General features: G+C 47.6%; 1 protein-coding gene across 2 annotated transcripts in view; it reads left to right on the plus strand.

Moving 5' to 3' along the window:
• Pcsk6 (proprotein convertase subtilisin/kexin type 6) overlaps nt 1-26968 on the plus strand; it is a 192935-nt gene that overhangs the window by 17918 nt on the left and 148049 nt on the right. The window lies entirely within an intron of this gene.

Raw genomic sequence — 26968 nt, forward strand, 5'->3', positions numbered from 1 at the left:
GTAGAAATGACATGACCAGCCCTTCCCAGTGGCTAGGAGAACTAGTGTCATGGTTTTCCCACTCGAGAGACTCAGGCCAGCAAGCATCTCTGGTCAGAGTGGATCGCCAATCTGTCAGTGCTAGGTTTTCAGCATATTGGGGTACTGTTTTTTGCCCCCACGAGATGATTATGAGGTCTCTCAGACTATTTAACTTTTATCGCAATTTTAAGTTTGCTGGCATCATCCATAGACAAGTAGACAGAAAAACGGAACACAAAACAAGCAGTAAAAAGGAACAGACAGGCTGGATGGTGGTGGCACACACCTTGAATCCCAGAGGCAGGTGGGTCTCTGAGTCAGAGGCCATCCTGGTCTCCAGAGCTAGATCCAGGATAGCCAAGGTTACACAAAAACACAACAACAGGAAGGCAACAGACAACGGGTCTGCATAACCAGAAAGGCCTCACAAACATCACACCACGTGAAAGCCTTGTACCACAACTCAGTGATTCCATATGCAGAAAGCAGTAGAAGAGACAACACTAATGGTGTAGAGGGCCTCGGCCTTGGGTGGGGGTTGACGGGAAGGCTCGCAGACACTCGGGGTGATGTCTTGGTAGGTGGGGTGAAATCTTGATAGTCTGAAGAACATATATAATGACATATATAACCAATCTGAGTCAATGTGGTGTGAACATATGCTCAATTCTTCACAGGTACATTTTGCCTCAAAAGAAGAAAAACACCCAAGTAAATATTGGGCTCTTGATAGGGACGTGGCTGTGGAAGTGTTCCTCGGGGAGTGTGCTGACGTGGCCTTTCACTCCGTAGTGAGCACACGGAGAATAAATGTGCTGATGGAGGGGTGGATTCAGGGAGAGAACCCTGAGGGGATGGCGGTGACTTCTGGTGGAATAGCATGGTGGGGGTGGGGCCGTTTGCTGCACATGGTTCTCTTTCAACTTAGCCCTCTGCTTGAAAATTTTCATAATAAGATGTTAGGAGAAAAGATAGTGAGGGTGTGGTGGATGGGGCTCCCCGAGGAGGAAGCCAGGATTGTCCTAATCATGAAGTTATATTTCCAGATAAAGATTAGAAGACTTCTAGAGATTTAATAGAGCCAGTGACGTCGTCAGGGCAGTAGCAGTGAAATCTGACTTGGGATGCTTACTTCTAGGGTGTAGGCCACCTTGGCACCTGAAGGGACAAATGTGGCTCCTGGCAGCCCTCTCTTGCTGGTTCTGTGCTGGCAGAGTTGCAGAAATGTAAATGAGCCCAATCGCGGAGTTATAGGAACTTCCTGTGCAGGAGCGATAAGCCCGCCGCAGATATCCCGGCAGAGTCGGTTTGGCTTGTTTTCTCCTAATTATCTTCTCCGCCTGCGAGGCCGCGTTTCCCTTAATTTCAGGATCAGACTTAGTGACTTTCTGAAGACTTCTCAGCTTCTCTTGATTCTTTTGAAACCAAGGGGCAGGACCAGCTGCCGCAGTGCAAAGTCCTGAATGGGAGCCCTAATTTGGACCCCTGCCTGTTTCCCCAGGGGCGCCCCAGACCAGATGCGGCAAAGACAACTCAAGTCCTCTTGGGCAGAGCCTCTGCCTGAGAGGGTCTGTTGGTAAATTCCGAAGCTGGAGCGGGGGCAGAGGGAAAGAATGAAAGCATTATTCTAAGAAGCCACTTTTATTTATAGATTCTCCTAATTCTATTAGAACGAACGCCAGAGGGATATAAAAGTTGGAACACATAACACATAATAGAAATGAAAGGACGTTAAGCTAAACTAGGGAACGTGGTAAAACAAGGAGACTCCGTACCAAGGGGAAGATGCGACATTTTTCTGAAATGAAATCGTCTTGGAGCCATTGTACCAGGAAAGCAAATTAAAATAAGGATTCGGTGAGGAGAAAGCTTGGACGGAAGCATAAAATATTTCATAATGAAAAGGAGAAAGTGTTGAGCTGACTCAAGGGGAAAACAAATATGGAGTTAGCACTAATTACATTATAGAGACAAATAAAATGTTGAAAAGGAAATAAAGCAATTAACTACTTAATGTGCTTTAAGAGTCACTGACAAAATAAAACGCACGAAATATAATAAAATATGCAAATAGCTATAATTTGCTTCCCCCCCCAACAGCCCAGGCAGTGCCTCCTGTTCTGCATACACAATGAGGGAGTTTTGACCACTGACCAAAGGCATTGGTGGCCTCTAATACAAAGTTAACAGCCTCTCATGTTAGGCAAGCCGAAATCTGACACCACTTTTCAGCGAATGAGGTAGAGTTGGAAGAACATGTACTTATGGGGGTAAACTCAGAATAAAGTCTAAAGCATAGGGGCCAGCCAGATGGCTTAGTAGGCAAAGCCATTGACCACCAAGCCTCAGGACCGGAGTTCGATTCCTAGGACCCACGCAGTGGAAGGAGAGAACCAACTCCTGCAAGTCATTCATTCTCTGACCTCTGTGCATAGGTGCATCTGCATATCGGGCACAGCACATGTAATTTTATTTTACTGTGTTTTGTTTTTTGAAACAGGGTCTCACTAGGTGGTCTTGGCTAGCCTTGAGCTCTATGTAAGACCAGGCTGGCTTCAAACCCATAGTGCTCCACCTGCCTCTGCCCCTGAGTGCTGGGATTTAAACACATGTGTCAACATGTACTAAAATTAAAAATAAAAAAATCTAATGAACGAAGGCCTGGATTATAAGAATCTCTCTTCTGACGCTGACTGTCCGATGCTGTACCCCAACTCTTTCTTCTGAAAAGTGGAAGTTAGCAGCACTTCCAATAAGAACATGCATGGAATAGTGCCTGTCCTCAGGTGACCATGGTGCTGCTAACAGCGTCATCACAGCGATGGTTATCTCTGCCAGTGGAGCTCGACGTACCAGTCCACCCAGTGCGGACTTACCAGTCTGCCCAGTGTTAGGCGTATTGGAGTCACCCTAGGAAAGCTGCGTTTAAAGCCGGACTTCGAAGCAGGTGAGGCTGGGACTGAGGCTAGAGAGGCAGAGCACCCGTCTGACGTGTCCAAGGCCATGGCTTCCAGCTCCTGCACCGTGAAGGGAGTGGAGCGGACGAATATTGTGTGACCGTTTGTCCTCCCAAGGAAGACCATGGCTGTTAACACTTGGACAGCACAGACAGAAGCTATGCTAGACTAAACTCGTGAGCTATGACTTCTGCAGTGAGGACGTGCCATGACCGCAGCGCTGATCACAGTGACTTGCCTCCCATTCAGCAGCAGATGGGAGCGCAGGTGGGGCTTCCCTGCCCTGCCTAGCATGCTTTGGAGGCTTCCTACCTACCAATGTGGATGCAAGAGAGGCCCATGCTACTCAGAACTAAAAACAAATTCTCTCTTAAGAATCAGAGTCAGTTCCCAGCAACCACATGGTGGCTCACAAAGGAATGAGGTCTGGTGCCCTCTTCTGGCCTGCAGACATACATACAGACAGAATATTGTATACATAATAAATAAATAAATAAATATTTAAAAAAAAAGAATCAGACAAACAAAATAGTGGGACCTGTCGGCTGGCCTATGTTAACCCCTTGGAGTCAACAGGAAAGCTCACCAAAGGTGGCTGTGGATGGAAACAGGTAATCCTCTCTCTGTACTGATGTACTCCAGATTCTCATCTTCATTCACCCCACCCCCACCCCCCAGAGATACCAGCATTCCTGGAGGTGCTAGATTTTTACCTTCCTCCCAAATGTTTCTTGCTCTGGGCACCACTTATGAGGACGTTACAGAATACTGACGTCATCAGAAATGAAGGAAAATTCTAAAGAGACCATAGAAATGTAAAGGCAAAGGGGCCTTTCCGTCCTGCTCTCCTCACGGTAGCTAGGTTTCCCCAGGACGCATGAAGCCAGCTTTTCATTTTCGGGGACTACCTTGATGGACCAGCTCTTGCAAGCAGAGCCATTAGGCAAACACAAACAAGATTTAGATATGATCTGAACACTTTTGCCTACACATTGATCAACAGTTGGCGGGCCACTTAACATCCTTGGATGTCAAATCACTCATCTGTGATGTACGATTGCAGTCATCCTTGCAAAACAGAATTCCGCAGCTGGCTGTTTGAGATTGCAGTGTGAGTGTTCTCCTCTGGGAGAGGAGCGCTGGCCTTGTTATTAGTGTGGATACAAACGTGGTCCTCCTACCTGACAGCCTCACTCTGCACTGACCTCAGGAAGACTGGTATTGTCCCTAGTGGATACCTAGCCAGTCCCCACTGTGACCAGTGGCTTAGGACCAGGAGGGTGGACGCCACCTGCCAGTTGCTAGTACCACCCCTCCTTTGGCTACTCCCTCATGTATTTCCTGGGTTGGTTCCATATTTGATTTTGAAAGAGCATAGAATTCGGGGTGTTGGAGTCCTGGAGTCACCCACCGCCTGTCTCTTGACAATAAGTCTAGAATGTGAAATGAGGAATTTGCTACAGTTTAATTTCTCCAGTCGTCTGAAAGCTGCCACCACCGCCACTCACGGACAGCTCAGGTTCCATTGGGAAGAACTATACCGTGTGAATTGGCATGGGTCGTCAATTTCAGAGACTCGTTACATTGTAGCTAGGAATGTGTTCAGAGGCAGAAAGCAGAGGCAGTAACTGCAACACCGTGGAGGTTACTTTGTTTTGTTTGTGTCAAGTGGCACTTCCAGTTTCTACTCTGCCACTCTTGGCCCGAAGGTCTCTTCTTGTGGGAGTTCCCGAGGCATTATGGGGTTAATACTACACACACACTTGGAAGTCTAATATCCAGATACTAGGCAGGTTGCCGAGTTTGGGGATGAACAAATAGAATAATCAAAATTCCGTTTCAATCGAAAAGGGTCACCCTCCCCAGGGACTTGTGCTGTATATATCTCAAGGGTTACAGCTATGTTACATGGTCATGTTGGCTTCAGGGGAGTCTGAGAAATCAAGAGGTTTAGATTCTACAGCCTTTATACAGGAGGGAGGTAAGGAAAGGGCTAGAAATGCAAGTAGGATTTTGTATCTATCGTGTTTCCTCCACACCACAGGTAGTGTCTCTCCATTATCTTGTGAATGATCGAAGACAGGCAGTGGTGGCGCACGCCTTTAATCCCAGCACTCAGGAGGCAGAGGCAGGCGGATCTCTGTGAGTTCGAGGCCAGCCTGGTCTATAAAACAAGTTTTAGGACAGGCTCCAAATCTGCACAGAGAAACTCTGTCTCAGAACTAAACCAAACCAAAACAGGAAAAAAGTGGGGGCAGGAGGGGGGCAGATTGTGTTGTAGATGCCCAGACAGCAGTGTCAGCAGCCCAGCCCCGCTGGAGTGGGCAGTCTACTTGGGAAAGGTGCGAGTGATCCCAGAGGGAGGAGAGGGCAGTTGCCTCCAACAAAAGGGGATAAAGACATCATGAAGATGAACACAGCAGCTGGCCAGGGTGACCGACTCTTACTGGGTAAGAAATGGCCCTCGGGGCTTGACCTTATTTACTCTGAACAGATAGGCCCCAATGTAAACACTTCTTCCCTAGTATTAGATAAGGAAACTGAGGCATGGAGTCTGTACCAAGTAGCATCTTACTGAACTGCCTGCCAGCCCTTTGCATCCCTGAGCCTCACCCAGGTTCTGCAAATCAGGGGGCATCCTGTGTTCAGGACAGTCATTCGGGTCTGCTTGCCACTGGCCTCTGGCACTCAGGGGATCTAGTGTTGTTGGTGCACCCATTGGCTATCTGCTGTCTCTCACCAGGGCATTTTCCCAAGTCCGTGGAGGGAGGAGCAGCCTCCCACCCTGACCTGGGAGCGAAGGGCAGGATATTTTAGTAGGTGTCTCATGATGAATCCCTCCACTATCCCCATTTCCCCAAGTTCCCACCAGGCCAGCAGCAGCAGCATTTGGAACCTTGCTAGAAATAAAACTTCTCAGGCCCTGCTGCTCTTCAGAGACTGGGTGCTGGTCCAGCTCTCTGGCTTCGGAACATAGGGTGTACAGTGGCTGGGCACTCACAGCATCATGACAAATCCGAGCTTCCAGCACACTTGGCCTCAGCTGCTGGTTCATATTCATCCTGGGTTAGGCTCTGCACACCTCCATGCGACGAAGACAGCAACATCTGCCTGCTGACTGCCATGGCATCAGGCCTTTTTATGTAGTATCCCTGGATCTCAGTCTCCCACACTTCCCACATTCACTAACCAAGACAGCTCCCGTGTCTCGGGACCTAAGGACCCAGATTTGTAACATGGGCTTAGGCAGGTTAAGGGGTGTGGGCAAATCTGGGAAGAGGAGCCCCAGCCTTGTGAGGCAGCCGCAGTAGTTGTGGGAAGGCACGTGTGGAGAAGGCTCCTTTCTTACCCATGGGTAGTGGAAGGTCATCCAACGAACATAGAGTTCCTTGTCACAGCAGTGTCTGCTGTGTGTCCCCATCCTCTTCCTCACCTTCCTAACTGAGACACCTATGAAGGTTGACCATTTCAGTGTTTCCTTGACTCTGGGAGTGCACATCACACCCTGGGGCTACCATGGGGCTCTCTGAATCTCATTGCTTATTCTAGCTTTGAACTCCTTTACCTGGTAGGTGTTCTCAAGCGTCACAAGGAGAGTCTACCTGCCCTTTCAGCCATGACCAGCACTATTATATATATAATATATATATATTATTGCTATACCGTGTCTTGGAGCTGGGTATTTCATTCTATGTCAACACCTGTATCATCATGTATGATCAAGAATACTGTGGGTTTACATGCAATCCAAAATGCTTCAGATGGCCTGGTGATTACCTCAGAGCTCCTGGAGTATATGAAGCCCACTGTGAGAGCCTGTTTATCTTCCGTGTACTTTCAGCAACAATGATGTCATCAGTCCACAGTTCCATTGGAAAGATGGGGTACATTCAGCCGGAGTACTTTTGAGGAAGGCTAATAGACCTTTTTCCAAAGGTAGAAGCAAAGCTTGGAAGAGCACGGGAACTGTTAGCACTGGGGTTGTGTCTATCCCTTGGCCCTGAAAGAAGTGAAGAGAGGCTGTTGATGGGAGCCCGAAGAGAGGATTGGGTGGACGAGCATCTTGGGGTGAGCTGGGGTTTTGGAGAGAAACGATGCTGAAGCAAGTCTGTGGGCAGAACATAGGGGAGTGGACAAGCCAGCCTCATCGTCCTCCTCACTTGCCCTTGGGTTCACTGAGCCATTCTAAAACTAGAGGGCAGAGAAGCTGCCAAGGGTGTTCCCATACCTGGGCTAGAGCGTGTCCTACTCCAGTTCCCTATTGCTGTGAGAAACACCATGACAAACACAGTGTAGGGGACGAAAAGGGTCTTGTTTGTTTGTTTGTTGTTTGTTTGTAAAGGGAAGAAAAGTCAGGGCACAGACGGAAATAAGTGCCAGGAGGAACATTGCTTGCTTGCTTGCTCTCCACGGCTTACGCAGCTCGCTTTTAAAATATAACTTAGGGGCACCTCGCCAGGCATGGCATCACCCACCTGGACCCTCTCATCAATCATTAATCAAGAAAATGCCCCACGGATATAGCCTCAGGCCAGCCTGTTGAAGGCAATCACTCGATTGACATTCCCTCTTCCCGATGATTGTAGCCTGTGCCAAATTGATTTTTTAAAAAATTAACCAGCACAGTTAACCTCTTGTCAATTTGTCTATTGGATTATGGCCTTTCCTTTCTTGTTTATCCCTACGATCTCATGTTAATATCACTAAAGAAGATGTAGTATAGCTTTAAAACTCCTGGAGTCTTTGAAAGATTCAACTTTTTTTTTTTAAGTTCAATGTCTCTTTATAATATCCAAAATCTCTTTAAAGTCTAAGGTCTGTCAACTATGGGCTCCTCTAAAATAAAAAGCAAGTTATATCTTATTCCACAAGGGAAGAACTGGGGCACAGTTACAGTCACTCTCCGACATCTGGGACTCACAGGCTTCTGGTCCCAAAGAGCTTGTTTGGGTAGTTCTGTATCTTCAGCTCTGCTCCCATCAGCACGCACAACGGTGCCCAGGCAGGCTCCACATCACACTTCCCTTGCCCCTGGTAGTCAGCCCCCAGCCGTGGCTTCTATCGTATGCAGGGGTCTCCGACGAAACCGAGACTGCCCCCATTCTAAGCCCTCAACAGCTTTTCCAGGCTGAAGTTCTAAACTGCTCCCACAGTCTTCCCCAAAACAACATGGTCGGTTTGTCATAGCAATACCCCACTCTCTGGTACCAGATTCTGTCCAGTTTGGCTCTCCATTGCTGAGAAGCACCACGGCCCAAGGGAAGAAAGGTGTATTTCATCTTACAGCTACAGCCCATCAGGAAGGGAGGTTGGGGCAGCAGCTCAAGGTGTGAACCAGGAGCATGAGCTGTGGAGAAGCAATGCTCACTGGTTTGTTCTTCATGACGTTCTCAGCCTGCTTGCTTATATAGCCCAGGACCACCTGCCGAAAGCGGACCCGTCCACAGTGGCCTGGGCCCTCCCACATCAAATCACTAAATTCTTGAAAATGCCACTCAGACGCGTCCGCAGGCTAGTCTGAGGGATGCAATTCCATACCTGCTGCTGTCTTCCCAGATGACTCTGCCTAGCGTCAAGCTGACAGCAACGACAACAAGACGCACAAGTCAGCTAGTGCAGAGTGAGAGGCAGGAAACTGGAGCGTGCCTTGAGGGTGAGTCAGAGATCCAGGGGGCATCCACAGGCTTTACTTTTGAGTGGCACGCCTAGGTCTCAGTTTGCTCAGGTTTGGTTTTGTGTTTCCTGAGAAACAGGATTTGATTTTTCCGCATAAGAGCGTCTATTTCTTCTAGTCTATTATCACTTGAGTAGTTTCCCCTGTCACCAATGATGTTTTGTGTTTTGGTGTCTTTGCTCTCTCTTTTGAGGCAGGGTCTCCTCTCAGGGTGGCCTTGACATTCTACCTCAGGTTCAGGGGCTGGGTTAACCGGCACACACGCTAAATCCCTACCTCAGGTTCAGAGCCTGCGTTAACAGGCATGCGCACTATATCCCTGATGGGGAAGCTCAACCAATCACATCTGGTTAGGGTGTGGCCACCTGGAGCACAGGTAGAAAAACCGGGAGATGCAGGCGTGCACTCCCCCCCCCGCCCCTGCCCGGTGCTCTCCGGACCCTTTTGGATTTCGGACCTCCCACTCTTGTAGCGTGAGTTCCCCCTTTTTCAATTATTAAAACATAACTGTTGTTTTTGAGCTGGTCTGGTTATTTATCGTACCAACCTAATTCGTCAACATATCCCCCTCTGCAGGTTCAGGGCCTGGGTTAACAGGCCTGTGCACTATACCCCCACCTCAGGCTCAAAGCCTATATCCCCTACCTCAGGCTCAGGGCCAGGGTTAACAGGCATGCGCACTATATCCCCTACCTCAGACTCAGGGGCTAGGTTAACAGGCATGCGCACCGTATCAAGTTTGCCAGTGAAGTTCTGCTGAAAACCCAGCTCTGCGCTTGCGTGGGCCTCCTCCTCTGTTTCATGTATTGTTTGTTCCTGACTCAGAGCCTCAGAGATTCCAGTGTGCTCGCTTTAGAACGCATCTTGATGTCTGACAGGACAAGCCTTACACGTTATTATGGGTTTCTAGGCTGTTCTTGCCTTCTTTTCTTTGCCTTTTCACTTTCAATGTAACAATTTCTGCGAAACAAACATCAACAAAATACCTTCAGGATTTTGACCAAAATATTGTATAACATATGAATGTATTTGATACATTTGATCAAGTGAATCACAATGATACAGGGCCTTCTATCTATGAACATGGTATTCTTTTTACTTTTTAAATATTTCTTAATAATTGGCAATGTGTTGACATTTGCTATCTGTGAGACTTAAACACTTTTTTTAATCAAATATACAGGTACTGTGAGTTTTCTGACTGTTGTTGCCAGTTTATAGAAAGAAGTTATGTTTTTGTAGCAGCCTCTTCTACAAACTCGATACTACAAAGCCCTGATTTTTTTTCCCATCAGCTATATATGGTTTTCTCCTGCAACCATAGGAAATCATAGATTTGTTAAGATTTCCTGTGTAGACATCATCTGTGGATAATTTTATTTTCCCCTGGTCATTCTGGAAGTTACTGGTTTGTTTATTGGCCTAGAGCTAGCTGGACTTTCACTATAATGATGATTTGATTGCAAGAGTTCTTTGTTCTTCATTTTAAAGGGGATATTTTAAATACATCCTCATGAAGGTTAATGTTTCCTGTTTGTTGTTTGTTGTGACTGTTTTCTCTTCATTTGAGACTGAGTCAGAAGTAGCCCAGACTTCCCTGGAACTCATGTATTCCCTTGAACTCCTGCATCTTCCTGCCCCCCCCTCTCCCATGTGTTAGGATTTCACGTGTGCTTTGAAGATCACCTCACAACAGGCTAAGAAGTCTCTTACCAAGTTTAAGAGTCGTAGAGGTTTTGAATTTTAACAGTATTTTCAGTTTGCTGCACAAAGAGTTGAGTGTGTTGGCTTTCTGCTGTTCAAAGGCTCTTGCGTTTACGGACCAAATCCACCTTCTTATTCCGACTCATTGCTGAGTTTGGTCTTCTGAGCTGGTTGGGAGTTCAGATTCTATACTCATGGCCAGAGCAGACCTGTAATTTCCCCTTCTGACACAGGCCTTGTCTGGCTCCAATATTACCCTGGCCTTATGAATTTTATTCTTTTTCTGTTTCCTGGACCAGTTTGTGCAAGACTAAGATGGTTTATTCCTTAACATTCCTTAGCGCCCACACTTAAATCTGGGCACGTGTGTTCTGTGTGAGAGAGATGGATGCCTCCCTCTGCTTCATTCGCTCTAATGGAAGAGCCAAGTGGTCCTTCTTTTTAGATAGTTTCATAAATCATAATTTTCTAGTCATTTGCTCTTGTTGTCTTAAGTTTTCAAATGTGTTATGTCCTTATTATCCTTTAATCCTTGGCTTTATCTGCAGCAGCACCTCTTTCCCTCGTGTTCCACTTCTCTGCGCATTTTCCCCTTGTCTGTACTGAGCGAGATTTCTCTCTCCTGCTGGGTTCTTAAAGAAGTGTTTCCAGCTGCTTAACGTTTCTCTATTACTAATTTATCTTCTATTTTACAGAGTTCTCCTAACCTTAACTCTCTACCTCTCTGTTTTCTTGAGCTTAAAAAATATCTTTTTAAACCAGATGTGGCGGTACACACGTTTAATCCCAGCACTCAGGAGGCAGAGGCAGGTGGATCTCTGTGAGTTTAAGACCAGTGTGCTCTACAGAGTGAGTTCCAGGACAGCCAGAGCTGTTACACAGAGAAATCCTGTCTCCAAAAACAAACAAACAGCACACACACACACACACACACACACACACACACACACACACACACACTTTAGCTGGTCACTTGATACCATGAGTGTCCATCACCTCTGCTTCTACCAGTATGGGAGAGGATGCGATGTCCCTTCTGATGTCATATTCAGTGATGCTCCTACATTCTCCCCCCAGTGCTTTCGCTGGCATTACATTGTTCATATCTGAAGTCCACATTATGGTGTTTGATCCATGAATAACCTAAGCATGCATGCTAATTTCTGTGTGGGGGACTTTTCATCTCTTCATGTTATCAATAGCTCACTTAATTGTTTTCAGATCAGATATTGTCTTGGAAATTAGTTCCTTGATGCTGGAGAGATTTATTTTAGGTTCTGGTACCTCATCAGTCTCTGGAGAAGAATGTCCTCCACTGTTGTTGATGAGGTTTAACAACATAATGTGGACTCCAGGCTCAAACCTTCTCCACGTCAGTTGTTATATGTCTCTATGACCTGGCTTGAGATGTGGCCATGTGGCTTCTGATGTCAGGGTATTAGTCCAGTTCCCTAGAGTTACAGAACTTATAGAATGAGTCTCTCTCTCTCTCTCTCTCTCTCTCTCTCTCTCTCTCTCTCTCTCTCTTTCCCCGAGGGAATTCATTGGAATGATTTATAGGCTGCAGTCCAACAATGGCTAGTTATGAATGGAAAGTCTAAGAATCCAGTAGTTGCTTAAACCCACGAAGCTGGTCTTCTATATCTTGGCTGTTCTTCTGTGCCTCAGCTGGTCTTCTGTGTTTTGGCTGGTCTTCTGTGTCTTCTGCATCTTGGCTGGTCTTCTGTGTCTTGGCTGGTCTTCTGTGTCTCGGCTGATCTTCTGTGTCTCAGCTGGTCTTCAGTATCTTGGCTGTTCTTCTGTGCCTTGGCTGGTCTTCTGTGTCTTGGCTGGTCTTCTGTAAATGCTAGAATCACCAAGAAGTCGGCTCCCATGCCAGCGAAGGAATGGATGTGCTGACAAGGTGAAGAACGAATGAACCCTTTCTTTTTCCATTATCCTTACAGGGTTCCAGCAGAAGGTGTGTCCCAGGTTAGAGGTGAGCCTTCCCACCTCAAGATCTGGATTGAAGATGTCTGTCATCCTGCCTCAAGATCCAGATCACAAGTGTGCCCTCCATATCTGGATTGTAGTTCATTCCAGATATAGTCAAGTTGACAACCAAGAATAGCCATCACAGAGGACCTGGTGGGTGGGTAGCATTTAGGTCGGTGGAGGCTGAGAGGGTCTGAGCCGAGAGAGTAACATGAATATTGCGGAGGGAAAGCCAGGGCGTGGTTTAACTTCTGCAGAGAGAACCAGAGAGGAGAGGAGGATTGGATCAGGCCAGAGGTCCAGGGAAAGGACCCCATTTCTTAGTCAGGAGGAAGTTATCTCCCAGGGTTTTGGGGGAAGCACCTGTAGAGAGAATGCCCAGAGCTTAGATCTGGGTGGACTTGGGTTGCAGGGCAGGGTCATACTGGCCACTTTATGATGACCTCAGTATTGCACAGAACATTTCAGAGAGTGCAAGGGGAACCAGAGTAGCTTAAGCCAGGGCAACAGGGCTGAGAACACAGGATACACACTATTTACTGGGGAGGGCAGGGGTGTCAAGCAGCCAAGGGCCTAAGGGGGTAGTAAGGGCTCGATGAGTGTTTTATTTGTTTGAGGACTTTTTTCTTCTTCTTTAGTTATGATTCCCAAGGTCTCTGTAGGAGGAGGAGCCGCAGGACTCAGGAAGGAGAAGTCATCTGAAGAGGTCTGATACACAGAATGGGGAGGCAGGAACAGTTGGCAATGATGTCGGGGACACATTGCAGGTGCTGGGTAGGAGGGAGGCTGGCTGTCACACTGAAGGACAGCCAGAACTGTCTGCAGCAGGGAGTGTAAGAAGCTGACCAATGTGGAGGTCCCAGTCTCTGTTTTGTGACTTCCTGGCCACTCCAGCCTGTGATTTCCGGATGTGTTCAGGCTGGGATTAGCCTCTCAGACCAACTGTGTCTCCGTTTCCTCATCTGATCCTAGTCTCTGCGAAGGCCTCCCCATCAACTGAGAGGAGCCACAGGCAGCTGTCCCCAGATCTGCAGAATGGTGTTGCCACTCCGCATCAGCCTGCAGGCACATTCCCCTCTCTCTGGTGGGGGAGATGAGCGGGCTGTGCACAGTTTCAAATGCCGTGGGGGTGGGGGACAGTTTGTTTTCTTTCATGTGAGGCGGATAGGAAGACTTATGTAGAAGCTGGCAGAGATGGACCAAAAGCTGCTAAATTTAGCCTGCATTCGGGAGGAAGGTTAGAGAGTGGTGTAACAAGTAATTAGGCCTGCTCCTCAGAACCAGTGATGTTTCTCAAAGTCTGTGTCTTTCACTGACATTAGAAAAAAGCATAATGAAATGCGTCTTTGAAAGGATCCCGTCTGCCCCACTCTGCAGAGAGCTCCAGAGACTTCAGCGTTGTCAGGCATGTTCTGTGGTGCTACAGTCCATCTAAGGTGCCCCTGCAGGGGGATGCACTCCGTGGCAGGCAGGGCATGGGCAGTCCTTGGAAGTAGATGTCTGTGGATAGGTAAACAAACCCAGCCAGCACCTAGCTTGAGTCTGTGCTGAGGACCTGCCTGGGAAGCTGGGCTACACAGTGGGCCAGGGACTGTAAAACGTATGCTGCACCGCCTCCCTGGCTTCTTTAGGGCGTTTGGGCTTGTGCCTTAGGTCAAAGCTATGTAGAAAACTCATTAAACACGCTGCTGCCTGCTGCAGCATCTCAGATCCACACGAGGGATAAAGTGACCACACACCACTGTAGCTGGTGTTGAAAGCAGCCACCCCAGTTGTCACAAACCGATCCCGTCCTGGGATAACTGGGTGGATTTGCCTGTCACTCTGTGAGGGAAGGCACCTGACAGCCACATCAGTCCCTCACTGTGTGACCGATGTCTGATCATATGAAGGGGGGTATCTGTGGGGCCCTTGGAAAGCAAGGCATGTAAGGCTACCACATCAGGAGCCACGGAAAGCCTTGGCAGAGCCAGCCACATCTCTGGAGAGACATGTCACCAGCATGGGGTGACGAGGGTATCAGAGACTCCAGCTGTCAGCTCCAGCAGGCAGCACACATCCATCAGGCAGGATTCCGCAGGCCCAGATGAGCAGCTCCCAAGCTCAAAGTGGATTTGTCTTTGCAGACTCGTGAACATAAGAGATGACATGCGGCATGAATTTGTTTTGCAGAATCGGAACTCTGGGACTTAAAAAATGTCTCAGCCTGGAAGCAGCCATCTATCGCAAACTCAGATGAGTGTGTAAGAGTAAATGGATAAGAAATGTTAGCTTCAGGGAACTGGAAAAATACAGCGGGCTGCTAGACAGGGGTGCTTGTCACATGCCTGGCAGGTAGGAGTCTGGAGCGCCTGTGTCCGGCTCTCCACCCTCGCACCGTCCTCCACTCCCACTGCCCCTTGGGTGGAGGCCTAGCCTGCAAGGTGCTTACTATTTTGTTCATCTTCACTTTTTAGGTCTCTTTCAAAGTGGGATTATTTTCCCTATAGAACTACGAATAGAGTCTTTCTTTCCTTGATATTGATAAAACATTGGTCCGGAGATCCCCATGGATACCCAGGTCTGTGGGTGCTCAGTTTCCTCGTCTAAAATAGTGTAGTGTGTATGGAGAGCCTGCACACATCCCCCTTGTGTCCTGTAAATCACCTTTGGATGACTGACCATTCTTAATACAGCAGAAGCATGATATAAATTGGTGTATTGTATTGTCTAGGGAATAAAGTCCCAGGGGAAACTCTGTATGAGGTCTATACATTGTCAGTATAGATGTACCAGCTAGCCTCAGAGGCCTAACGTGGAATTGGCTCACGTCAGAAATAACAACCTTTTTTTTTTTTTTTAAATGTTTTCAAAAAGGCTAGTTGAATCCAGGGATGCAGAACTCACAGATGCAGAGGGCTGACTATATACTTGAAAAAGAAAAGAAACTGAAGGGCATTTGTTATCTAACCTTGCAACCAATTTTATTTGGTCCATTTGTCCTCCTAAAGTGAGGTGCACCTCTGTTCCTTTCTTTAAGACATGGTGTACAAGAAGCTACCAGTCCTCTCTAGCACATTTCCTGCTCTGCATGGCACCCCTTCCCTCCCCGCAGCCTTGGTAGGGGAATACTAGTGTTGTTCTTACATGGGAAGGGAAATGAAGGAGCTGTGCCCAAAGTCCCTTTTCAGTTAGGCAGAGCTAGCGTGAACAGCTCTATTCCGAAGCCGAGACCTTGCTCAGCTGCTGAGTTGGGTCCCAGCAGAGTTCCTCTGTAGTCCGCGCAAGGTGATAACCGCAGGTGAATCCCTTGTCACCTTTGTACCTCACCTCCACCCCATCTGTCACTGGAGGAAAAGCAGCTACGCTCTTTCTGCCAAGCCTCTAAGAACGCAGGTTCCTGTGTGTATCTTAGGGTACATTTGGGTAGGTGACCGGGTTTTGTGATGCCCTTTGGGCCCAGGTGGGCCCAAATGTGTATCCTCCATTCATCCTTATCACCCCTTCCTCTGAAGCAGGCCCAGGCTGCCATGAGCCCTGCTGGGTCTCCCATATTGAGGATTGTGCCCTGCTCAAGTGGCTGCTCACATCTGTGTAGAGGGAATCCACAAAGGACTAGATGGATGCCCGTGGAGACCTGTAGTGGCTAGATAAGATGAAAGCAGTAGTCAGAGGAAGAAGAGCGAGGAGGGGAAAGAGGTACCCAGGGTGCTGTCAGTAAACACACAAAGAGATACAGAGGGCTGGGTGGGGCTTCCTTGGGTTCCTGGTGTGTGAGACTCTATGTGTGCTTCTTCTCGGGATCATTGATACAGAGGGCACGGTGGGTAGACTGCTTTCTCCTGTTTTCCTTTCAGGCAACTAGTTTGATTGACTGGTGCTTGGAAGTGCGAATCTGAAAGTTCTGCCAAAGTCACTTATCAGCAGATATTCTAGAAACCACAGGTGTTAGCATGAAGTGGCAGGAGAGTACGTCAATGCTTCTCCTCCTTTGACAGAGGAGAAACCGAGGCTGGGAAGAATCAGAGGACCCCAGTTCCAGGGGGAGTCACTGCCCTCCTCTGACATCCTGTGGTTATCAGGCATATACGGGATACATAGACGTGAACACAGGCAAAAACATTCATGCATGTAAAACAAGAAAATCTAAAAAACACTGTAAAGTCCCCATATGGGGCTAGAGAGATGACTTCACAATTAAGAGCTGCGTGTTTTTCTAGAAGACCCACATGTTGGCTCATAATGGTCTATGACTTCAGCCCAAGGGGATCCAACACCCTCTCTGGTCTCCAGACACACAAGGTGTGTGCACATGGTTTCGGCAGCATGTCTCACTCTGGCGGCGGATCCATAGTGTCTCCCTGGCTCCGCCCTTCTTTCTCCCAGCATTCAGTCCAGTCCCTCTACCAACTAAGTTCTGCCCTATCAACAGGCCAAGGCAGCTTCTTTACTCATTAACGTTAATCACAGCACACAGAGGGGACTCGCACATCAGGAGACAAATTCTTTATGTGGACAGGACCATAGAAGATATATATTTTAATGAGAATAAAATATGTGTAACACAGAGTATACCACAGGAACCATATCTTCGCTCACAGTTGAGTGTCATTAAGTCCATGCATGCTGATGTGTAGCGGTCACTACCATCCACCTCCAAACTGAAATCTATACATATTAAGAACTCATTTCCCATCCTTCTTCCTCCTGGCCCCGACCACCAACATCCCTCTTCCTGTCTGTGTGAATTTGACGGCTGACATGCTCATAGCAATAGAATCTCCTGTTCATGGTAGCTCGTTTCACTTAGCTTGCTGTCCTCCAGGTTCATCCATGTTGTATCCTGCAACTGTGTCTCCTTCGTTTCCAAGGCTAAACAAGCTGCACACTGGTACATCCCCCATCATCTCCTCTGCCACTGATGGACACTTGGGCTGCTCCCCTGCTTGGCTCTTGTGAATGGTGTCTCTATGGGCTTGGGTGCTCACCTCTTTCTGACAGCTCCTACTTTTGCTTCAAGTGAAAAGTTTGAAGATTAATTTCTCTAAATGCCTTTTAGTTTCTCTTTGGATAACTACTCTCCAGTGAGGGTATTAAATATTAAAGTTTAAATCAGTTCTCTCAAAGACAAATCTCCCATCCGCCCCCCCACCACCCTACCTCTTTTGTAACCTGACAATCTCCTCCAACATGATCCTCCTCCAGGAAGTAGACACAAACGATATCCCAGCTCTGACGCCTCCTGTTTGTAGCAGGCCTGCATGCTTGCTTGGTGTGTGCTTGTTCTGAACCAGATGGTATAGACACCCCCCATGACCCTTGCTGTGTGTTGTGTACAGTCATTTGTGCCCAAGGTCACAGATGAACTTCACTATATTAACAGTTGAGATACTCATCTCTATGAGCAGATCTGGGCTTCTTCCAGGGTTTCTTTTCCCTAGTGGAGTTTTCAAGAATGACCTTTTTGAAGATAAGGTCATTTCTGCTTCTTCTACATTCAGGGAAACAAACGGAAAGTTTGTTTGTTTGTTTGTTTGTTTTTTAGAGACCTTTTAGAAGCAGGAAAGTCTGAACCAGGGTCTAAATACTAGCTGCTTGGATTGGAGACTGCCAACACCCTGCAGCCATGTTTGGGGCAGGCTCTCCAGTACTAGTGAGTGGCATTTAAGATGAGGCACTAATGGTAAAGACTTAGGATATAACTCATGTACAGTCCGAATATTTGCTTCTTGGGGAGGGTTCAGGAACCTACCTCCAACCATAGGATCTCTGAAGGGTCCTTCAAGTTTTGGGTTGTCTCTCCTAACTATAGAGACCATCTGTAGTTAGGCCAATATAGTTAGCAGACAACAGGGACACACGGCATGATCCTATCCTTAGCAATGAGTCGGCTATAGAGTAGATGTCCTGTGGGGGAGATCATGAGTCCTGACAGAGTAAGGTGCCCACAACTGATGACATTATGGACCAGGTCTCCTGCAGCCGCCCTGCCCCTAAGCCACCTTCTTGGAATAAGTCTCCTTTTCTTGCTGTTTCTTCTACAACGCTACAGGCCCTTCCTGCTCTACTTTGGTTAGAGGAGGGTACAGAACAAAATTCAGATAACCTATCCGTCATTTACAACAGTTATAGAGAGAGCCTCAGGGCTACAATACAGGAGTTGAAGCATTTCAACTTTTATTTTCTAAACCATTCATTTGTTTTGTTCGAGACAGGGTGTTATGTAACTCAGGCTTGCTCTAAACTCACCATGTGGCCAAAGGGTGGCCTTCAACTCTTGATCTTCCTGGCCTCTCTTCTCTGGTATTGAGGTTGCAATACCTATAAGTTTGGCTAGACCACAATTTCTTTGTTTGTCTTAGTCAGAGTTTTATTGCTATAAAGAGACACTATGACCATGGCAACTCTTTTAAAGGAAAACATTTAATTAGGACTGGTTTATGGCTCAGAGGTTTGGTCCATGATCAGCATGGTGAGAAACATGGGAGCATGCAGACAGACATGGTGCTGGTGAGGTAGCTGAGAGTTCTACATCTAGATCAGTAGGCAGCAGGAGGAGAGAGATACTGGGTCTGGCTTGAGCTTCTGAAACCTCAAAGCCCACCCCTAGTGACATACTTTCTCCAGCAAGGTCATACTACTCCAACAAGGCCACACCTCCTAATGGTGCCACTTCCTATGAGTTTATGAGGGTCATTTTCATTCAAACCACCACAGTGTTTATTGAGAAAGGATACTGGGAAGTTAAGTGCCTTGTTTTATTGCAATTTAAAAATAATGTAGAAACAAATCAACCAGTCACAAGCTCCTAGAAAAGTAAAAAGCATACACACACACACACACACACACACACACACACACACACGTGCGTGCGCTCTCAGTAAGAATGTTGCTAGCTCGGTCCCATCAGTCCCAACAATCTAGTGCATCTGTCACATAAACAAGGGCAGTCTCTACAGAGCTGTGGCAGAGACTCACTTTCCTCAGTGCCCAGCAGTGGTTCTCACTCGACTTGAATGCCTCCACATGTTGAAGACTTCGTTTATTCCCGATGTGATATGGTTGAAAAGTGATGGTACCTTTTAAAGGGGGGTCTAGACATGGGTGCATATCCTCTGAGGAGACTGTGGAAGGACATCCCTTCCTCTCTTTGTTTGTGCTTTTTGACCCTAGATGTGTGGTTTTGCTCTGCCAGATGTCTCTACCACTGTTGGGCACTGCAGACCCTCAGACCCTGAATTTCCTGTGACTCCTTGCCTGCCAGAGTAGACAACGTGTTTTCCTATGCTTGTAGCTGCTCTGAGCATGAGACCCTCATGAGTTTCTGATAGCAGGGACTGGTTTCTGGTGGGCTTGCAGCTGAGTGCTAGGGCAAGGAGAGCCTTATATAAGCTGCCCTGGAACACAATAAAGGGGCCATTCTTGTTTCAAAGATGACCCGTGTCTCTGTGTGTGTGTCTCAATCTCCATCCCCTTGCCCGACTGGCGAACCATCCCGTGGTAGACAGGCGGTACTGTACAGGTGGCTTGTACATACCACAGGCAGCCAGGACCATTTAATTGTGGATTCTGACCTCCAAAATGGTCAGGCAGAACAAACATTTTCTCTTCACACATTGTCTGGGGCATTTTGCTATAGTGGCAGAAGCTGACTTATACTGATCAGAATCGGGGTTACAGTAGGTAAGCAGGTCTCATTAGCAGGCTGGGCCGTAGGGCAGGATGAGGTTGGCGTGTGGTTGCAGGGCTCAAAGGGGTACTGGAAGATTCCATCATCAAGATGAGCAACAATTGCTGCAGTGTTTAAACGATTAATGCATGAAAATCCATGAGCAAAGCATCAGAATTTGCAACGCAGTGCAGTCTTGCTGATTTTCCCTTTGCCTCGGGTTCCAGCGTGACCTCCAGGGAGGCCATGGCATTGCCGTTGGATTTCTTCCACTCTGCAGCATTTGTTAGTGTTTTCTTGACTTTTATGACCTGAACCTTTTTTTGCATACTAGGGGACTGTCTTTCCAGTTGGGTTTGTCAGGTCTTGATGGAATTGTTACAGAACAGTTCGACAATGCGGCACCGGTTGCTGTGGTGCCTGGCCACATCTTAGCCTGGTTCCTCTTGCTGATGATAGTAGCATAGGAGCGGGTAAGTTAGAAAGAAAGTGGCCCGTGCTTCTGCAGGTCCAAAGTCAAGGGCCCGTCCCAGCTGGCAGGGTCGCAGGCTGGCTCCGGGTGTCCACAACATGGCAGGAATCAGGGAAAATATGTTCCTATGTATGTTCCTATGTTGAAGTATCCCTCCCTATTCTTTTCTGGACAGAGTTTCTTCTGTGGCTTTGGAGCCTGTCCCGGAACTAGCTCTTGTAGACCAGGCTGGTCTCGAACTCACAGAGATCCGCCTGCCTCTGCCTCCCGAGTGCTGGGGTTAAAGGCGTGCGCCACCACCGCCCGGCCCCCTCCCTATTCTTATAAAGCTACCAAGACTCAAGTTATGGGGACTCCCCCCCCCCCCTTGAGCTTATCTAACTGTAGTCTCTCCCGAAAGATCTCATCTCTAAGCCTCTGGTTTAGGTTTCCACCATCCCGAAGTCTCATGGTGGGATTTGGAGGAGGCAAACCATTCTGAAGCAGCCACAGTCCCCCGGCTAATGGTTCAAGGCTTCGCCAGTAATTCTTACGTAGGTCACTTGACTCAGGTAGTTTTTTTTTTTTTTTATCAGAATTTACACTGTAAAATCTCTCCTTTTGCCTTTATAATTGTAAGTATTTTGTATAGTACTACTTTGAAACTTTATGAAACCAAAGCAGATATTCCTTTGAAACCTTGAGTCTACTCGTGCCTGTGGGAACTCACGGTTTCCCGGTTTAGTCAGAGGTCACAGCCCATTAGAATGTCTGTTATTCTTGTGCCTTGCTTAGTCAGTGGGTTCCCTTCCACCCAACCTCTGTATCCTTTTGAAATGTCTCTAGAGTTCTTTGGGCTTTTGCTTGCTTTCTGCCAACTATAATAGTGCACATTGTTCTACCGCTACCGTCCTAGGGCTAGAACCAGCCATGGCAAGAGTCCTGCTACTTCCAGTAGGAAAATGGTGTGTATGAGCACCAAGAGCTGCATTCCTGGGTGCTCATTGCTTTGGAGTATTGTCGTTCTGGGGCCGTGGGGTTAAGGTTGGCACTATGCTTCTATATCTACATACACCTCATTAAACCGTGTTCTGATCCTGTGACAAAAGAAGAAAAATCTTGTTTTGTCTCACAGTTGGGGAGGTTTCAGCCCGTAGTCCCATTGCTTTTGGACCTGTAGCCAAGCTGTAGGTCCTGGTGACAGTACACAAGGGAACAAAACCACCTGCCTCATGTCAGCCAAGAAACGAGAGAGAGGGCCCTGGGTCCTACTAGTCCCTTCATTGGCTTGCTCTCAATGATTTCATTTCCTCCCATGAGGTTCTGCCCCTTGTAATGGTCCTAACTCCTCCCGAAGGCTGATGACCAAGGTTTTGGCACTTGGACTTTTGGATGACACATATCCAAACCACAGCACACACATATACTGCATGTGTTTACTTCTCTGTACTGAAAACTGAATTTACAAGGATGTCTTATTCCAGTCTTTTCCCCATAGAATTCTCTTTGGGTTTCCACCTCGTATGGATGCCCTTCTCCAGCGGTGGGAAAGCTGGCTTCTGTTGTTTCTGATGTATTGATCTATTAATGCCCCTGCAGCTAACCCATCTGACATGTTCATTGATTTCCACCCCCAAACTGGGCACCTGCTCATATTCTGGATGTCCAGAGTGGGCCACTCCCTCAGATGTCCTCAGGATCTCCATCACTGAGGGGGGACACCTTCCTTACCCGCTGAGCTCCAGCGGTAGTGCTTTGCCCTGGGTGACCCTAGGCCCTCCCCTAGTCCCTTCCCCACACAAACCCACCCTCTCCTTAGGATGGAAACCTCCTGGAGAAAGAGTCACGTGCATCACTTTTTAAATCAAATCAAATCAGAACGGAAGTGAATATTCAGGATAGTGAACAATAACAAACTTCACGCGACCACCAGAATTCCTTAACTAGTAAGCTCTTTAGAATGGAAATCTTCAGAGTACAGTTTCAGAAAGGTTGCAGCTACACGCAGGACAGCGCAGGCCAAGTGGGTATAAGTCAAGCTTCCTCGTCGGAAACTGGGCTGTTTGCTCCAGCAACTCGAGGGAAGAAAACATGAAGTCTCCAAAATCAAAATTAATGTTATTTTTTTTTCAGGGATTTGCAGGAGGTTGACCAGCCTAATTGCACCATTTGGGTGTGTAACGTGCTGGAGAACATAATTTTAAAAAGGACTGAGAAACTGTGCAGTGTCTTAGCTCGGGTGGGATTGTAATTACTGCAGTAACTGAATGTGACTGTGTGTCTATGTGACTGAAATGGGAAAAGCAGTTTGTAAAAAACAACAACAACAAAATGTCCATTCTATCCCTCTGGACTTCCTCAATTATAAATACCAGGTAGCCTAGCAGAGGCTAAATATAGGCCCGGTGGCCATCTCTATTTATAACATTTTTAGTAGGAAGTCACCAGAGCAATTCAGAATTAATTTGGTGTGTAGGTTTTTACGGGTTCTAATTAGTCGTGTTTTTCTTAAGCTGGCCAACTGGGATCAATAGTGTTATATAACTGAGCCCAGGGGACCGTGACTTAGACGTGGACTCTTCCAGAAAGCCAAAGCCCTTGGAAGAAGTCAACCCAAAGAAAGACCGGCAGCTTCAGAAGCCGCTAGCTGCAGCTGCAGGGAAGAGGGGCTGGAGACGGCTGTGTCCAGCCAAGGGCAGGCTTCAGGAGTGATAAAGGGATGCGTTTTTTATTTTTTATTTATTTTTTTTCCGTTGGAAGCTGCAAATCTTCTACCCATTCATTTGGAGACCTTGACGGGTGATGTTCCCAGGCCTGCTTATCAGCTGTTCCCTTGAGGCTAGATTGCTCCAGCCTAGGGAGGTGGGATGATGTTTTCCTGGACTGTAGGCAACTCCCCACAGAGCCAGCTTTCTGACCCTGGGGATGGTGGACTTTTGGAAGACTCCGGATGTCATCTGGGGTGGAAGCTGGTTTTCAGTAGTGGCTCTGCTGCACATCAGACATGGTTGATTGGGGTTGGGACTCCTCCTCCATTCCTTCAAGTAACGCTGTCTTGAAGAACACAGGGTGAACTCCAGCTGGCAGCACTGCGGGGCTCACCCTAGGGTGAGAATAAGTGCTTGTGCTTAAAATAAAATCGCAAAAGACTCGGCTCAGACACGGCTCTCACACTCCCCTCCTGTGGCTCTGCAGGTTCTCCGTGCTCCTCACATCTGTGGGTGTGCTCCCCATGAATGAACTCCAGGCTCCTGAGTAGATGAGCTACGCCTTCTAGATAGCTCAGAGGCTGTGTCCGCCCCAGCCTCCAGCCGGGAGTTGGTGTCCTGCCTCCACCGCACAACAACACTTCCAGTTTCACAGCTGTCCTGGAAGGGGGACCGGTTGGGAGAGAGTACAAAGGAAGACAGTAGTGTCCAGGAGGGAAGGGACAGGGGACGGTCCATCCTGCCTCTGTACTCAAACTTTCCCTGAGCTACTTTATATCGGTGGAATGACGTCTATCTGATGTCACTTGGGTCTGGAGTTCTGAAATATGCTTGGCTTTGCTGTTTCCCAAGCTTCCGTACTCCAGAGACCCCGACAGGTGCTGTGATTCCTGCTGTTGAGATTTCAGCAAAGGGGGGAAGTGCTGAGAGTCGTGATGGCTACAGGTGGGCCAGCTGAGTCTGGGGCATCCGGGAAGGCTTCCTGGAGGCAGGGATGATGTTAGGATAAGATTACCAATAGCAGGAGCTAGTGGAGCCAGGGTCAGAGGTCCAGCACAAGCAACACAAGGGGATGAAGCAGCAAGACAAGGGCTCTCACACTGGCAGCGTCTCTGAAGGACAAGCCTGTGGCAAAAGAGGTGGCCTGGCTTGGTGGCTACAATCCTGATGTACTCTGCGAGGGGCTCGTGCTGTCCTCTGTGACAGGGAGGAGCTGGGGAGGGCTGGAGTGTGGTGCCCTTGAAGAGATGAATGGTTCGGCTCAGCACCCCAGGCCTGCCCCCGTGAAATGGGGCAGTGGACCATTTAAGGGACTGCTTTGAGAAGGTTGGGGGTGGGGGGCAAAAGGATGGCAATGGCTGCTCTAGTGGTGGTGGGAATTGTCTGTGACCCCCGTGCTGTCCCAAGCCTGAGGACAGAGATGCTGAGAGTATGCATGCTCCAGTCTCCCAACGCCCTGACCTTAACCATGCAGGGTACTCAGGATCCATCTGGATGGAGGGAGGGGAAGCTCCAGAGCCGACAATGGCCCCAAGTTGAGTCCCAGGATGGGGGGAGGGAGTGGGAAGTGGGAGTCAACTGGCTGGCAGGGAGAAGGATCAGCCTCCTAGGAAGGGCTCAGCTGCTCTATTGCTGCAGGACCCACAAGCCCTGTCAGCACCCAGACCTCCATCTGGGGTCAGGCCCAAATTGCAGTAGATTTGTTGGAGCTCTTTGCCGGGTTCTGAAGTATACCACAATGGGAGCCAGAGACCCAGGGCTTCTGAATCAGGGCAGTCAGTACTGGCTCCAGCAGCCCACTTGGGTATGATGGTTATAAGAAAATCAAGGATTTGCCTGTCTTTGGTCACATGTATCCATACACCTGAATGTTTATGTATTTATACATACAAACTCCTATATATCCATATACATATGTAAAATACATTCAAATATTATATAAACATAGTCACAAACACACATGCATATCTCTGTATGTATATATATGAAATACATATGTACATATGCATATGTATTTCAATACTTGGGTATTTCACACACAGCAGAACAAAACAAATCTTCATACAGCACTGGAGCCATCCATCCATCCATCCACATGCACACAGAGGCGTAATGGAAAAGGTATTGAGCTTAATGCGTGATGCCGATAATTTCCCTTAGAAATGGAAACGAGTGGGCACTTGCTGAGCTATGTGGCCCAGTGTGTGTAACCTCCTGCCAAGGACAGACATCAGGTTTTGGGGATCTCCATGGCAGCTCTTGGCCTTTAATTATTCCAGAAGATAGAGGTTTGATGACGAAGAACCCTAGCTGTATTGTTAACAAGATAAGTGATCTTGAAGAAACGACTTCACAGTTCCACAGCACAGTTCCTCTGTCTGCAAGATGAGGTTAGACCTAACAGCTGGCTCCCTGAGCTGTGAATCCATCTTAACCGGGATGGGCACGCTATCTGACGCTTGCCTTTTGAGCTCCAGGCACTCAGTGCAAGTTGAGGACAGCTAGGGACAGAATAGGGCAGTTGCTCCTAACTCCAGTCTCTCTTTGTACCTTCCTTGTTTGCACTGGGTGTCTAATTATCTAGTGTTTTTGAAATGTCTAATAGAGCCTCCTGTTAGGGAGAATTAAACTACGTTTGACTCTGTTCTCTGTGAGTTCTTTGATCTCATTTCTTCCTATGTTCTGGTTGAGAACATTTAGCAAGGCCTTTAATGCTGTTTTAATGATATTGCCAATTCTACCAACTAATGTATATAGTTACATATTGATATTGAGTAGCGAGACGTGAGCATTTGATATTCGGCAAACTGTTTTATTGGATAGTGCTCTCAGAGACAGATTCCGATGAAGACATTGTGAAAATACCGTGGGCAAGAAAGGAAAATGGAACATATTGAAGTTTTATGTTAGGATTTAAGAAACAGTGCCTTACACTGCAGCAGGCAGTGTTGCTGATGAAGAGCAGACAGGGGCTTGGGAAGGGTAGAGTGGGACCAGACAGGAAGGCCACAGGTCTGATGGGCTTCCTCCTCCTGTTCCCACAAACGGGAAGGGAGAGAAGCTGCCCCAGGCTTGTGCATGGAAGTGTTTGTGGCACCCAGTGTATCTATCTCTGTAACAAGGGGCTATTCGGAGACGGCTTGAGCAGTGCGTGTGCAGGGTGTGTACACTGACTGTAGGAGCGGAGCCAGTGTCTGGCATAGACTATCCCAGGCCATGGCCCAGTGACAGCAGCTCAGGATGGACAGCCAGACAGCCAAGCATGTGTGTTCATATGAATGAGTGTCAAACCAGGACAAGGACGCTTCTAGACTGGGCGTGAAGCTCTGTGGTACATGCTTAGCATGTATGAGACCCTGTTCTGTCCCTAGCACCCATTTTCTTCCAGAAAAGGATTTTTGCTGCCTGCTTCTGCCTTTTCTGTCCATAGGAGCCCCTCATTATCTGAGGGACTCACATCTGACAATCAACCTCAGCCCAAAGACGTTAAATAAAAAATTCTCAAGTACTTTATACTTTATAGCTTACATTGCTTTAGAATCATAGACATATTTATATTCATTGTGTTTGTTCTAGTTTGTTATTAAATGCTACGCCTAATTTTATTAATGCATTGTGAGCATGTATATATAGGGGAAAATCATAATATCTTTGGGGTTTGGTACTATTGGTAGCTTCAAGTTTCCACCGAGGCTCTTAGATAGGAGACTTCTATATTAGTACAAGTCTAGTATCTGCCAGTTTAACCCTGAAGTTAAACCAAGGGAATAACAGTCATCTCAAGTCTTACTTGTGAATTCATATGTCAGTTAGTATCCATTATCTTTGCTG

The sequence above is a fragment of the Alexandromys fortis genome, unplaced genomic scaffold (genome assembly GCF_014885135.2).
Source record: "Alexandromys fortis isolate MF-2015 unplaced genomic scaffold, M_Fortis_MF-2015_v1.1 scaffold_67, whole genome shotgun sequence".
Classification (NCBI taxonomy): domain Eukaryota; kingdom Metazoa; phylum Chordata; class Mammalia; order Rodentia; family Cricetidae; genus Alexandromys; species Alexandromys fortis.